The following is a 1,764-nucleotide window of genomic DNA, read 5'->3' on the forward strand; positions in this document are numbered from 1 at the left end:
GGTGACACCTCCCAGTGCACACAACTTACGACGTTATCAAGTACATCACTGGTGACCCCTCCCAGTGCACACAACTTACGACACTATCAAGCACATCACTGGTGACACCTCCCAGTGCACACAACTTACGACACTATCAAGCACATCACTGGTGACACCTCCCAGTGCATACAACTTACGACACCAGCAAGCACATCACTGGTGACACCTCCCAGTGCACACAACTTACGACGTTATCAAGCACATCACTGGTGACACCTCCCAGTGCACACAACTTACGACACTATCAAGCACATCACTGGTGACACCTCCCAGTGCACACAACTTACGACGTTATCATGCACATCACTGGTGACATCACCCAGTGCACAACTGATGACGGTGTAATAGTCGACTAGTCATGCATCCCAAGACACCATGGCCAGGTAATAGTCGACTAGTCATGCATCCCAAGACACCGTGGATAGGTAATAGTCTACTAGTCATGCATCCCAAGACACAATGGTCAGGTAATAGTCGACTAGTCATACATCCCAAGACACCATGTTCAGATAATAGTCGACTAGTCATGCAGCCCAAGACACGGTGGATAGGTAATAGTCGACTAGTCATGCATCCCAAGACACAATGGTCGGGTAATAGTCGACTAGTCATACATCCCAAGACACCATGTTCAGATAATAGTCGACTAGTCATGAAGCACATGGCACAGTCAGGTTAATTTTCACGAATTCATGGTATGTTGTTATTTATTTGAATACAAATTCCTGACATGATCAGATCCATTTTCATGGATGAGCAGTGTACAACAATGAGACGTGATTGGCTCCAGTCAGTATGGTTATTTCTATGGCGACAAGTCGCTAGGGCAACCTGGTGGTGGGAGCTGCCCTCGGGTTCGATTCCCCAAATGCTACAATGTGTGATGCCTAGGTCTGATGTCTACGGCTTGGATATGTCTGGAATATCTAAAAAGTGGCGTAAAACAAAACCCCTCACTCACTCCAAGGCGACCGTATCCTTGACGCCGATGGCATAAGGAGATGTTAAGCCATTCACTATCAGTCTGTATCAGCCACAGTCTCTTATGGACATGGGGCTACCTCAGTGACTGCCTGCTGCACCGAAGCAACAGCTGATCACTGAAGGACTTCGTCCTCAATAGCCCCTTCCCGAAATCGTGGAGCGGCGTCCAGGTCGATAACGCAGACCCCAGAAGCACGCAGCCTCTCTGAAGTGTCTGTTACGTTCTAGGCTGCCCCCATTCTGAAGATGCCCTGCATTGTTGGGTCATAAGCTTATGAACAACGCGCAGATGTGTATTTGACATTTCTGGCCACGAGCTCCCTCTTACACGTTGATGAGAGGGACACATTGTATTCACGAAGGAAACCATGATGAGACCGAGATGGTTAGGAACATGGGAAACAGGAACCAGTATTCTCGTCAAGGTATGTCGCTGAGCGATGTTGCATTAAAGGACAGCGGATGTGGTATGATAGCTGGTGTTGTATGGAAGGATGCCGGGAGTAGTATGATTGCTGGTGTTGTATGGAAGGATGCCGACAGTGGTATGATTGCTAGTGTTGTATGGAAGGACGCCGAGAGTGGTATGTGATGTTTTTTTTTATGGAAGGACGCCGGGAGTGGTATGATTGCTGGTGTTGTATGGAAGGACGCCGAGAGTGGTATGATTACTGGTGTTGTATGGACGGATGCCGAGAGTGGTATGATTGCTGGTGTTGTATGGATGGAGGCCGAGAG

The sequence above is a fragment of the Haliotis cracherodii genome, unplaced genomic scaffold (assembly GCF_022045235.1).
Source record: "Haliotis cracherodii isolate W230 unplaced genomic scaffold, xgHalCrac1.p SCAF_2, whole genome shotgun sequence".
Lineage (NCBI taxonomy): Eukaryota > Metazoa > Mollusca > Gastropoda > Lepetellida > Haliotidae > Haliotis > Haliotis cracherodii.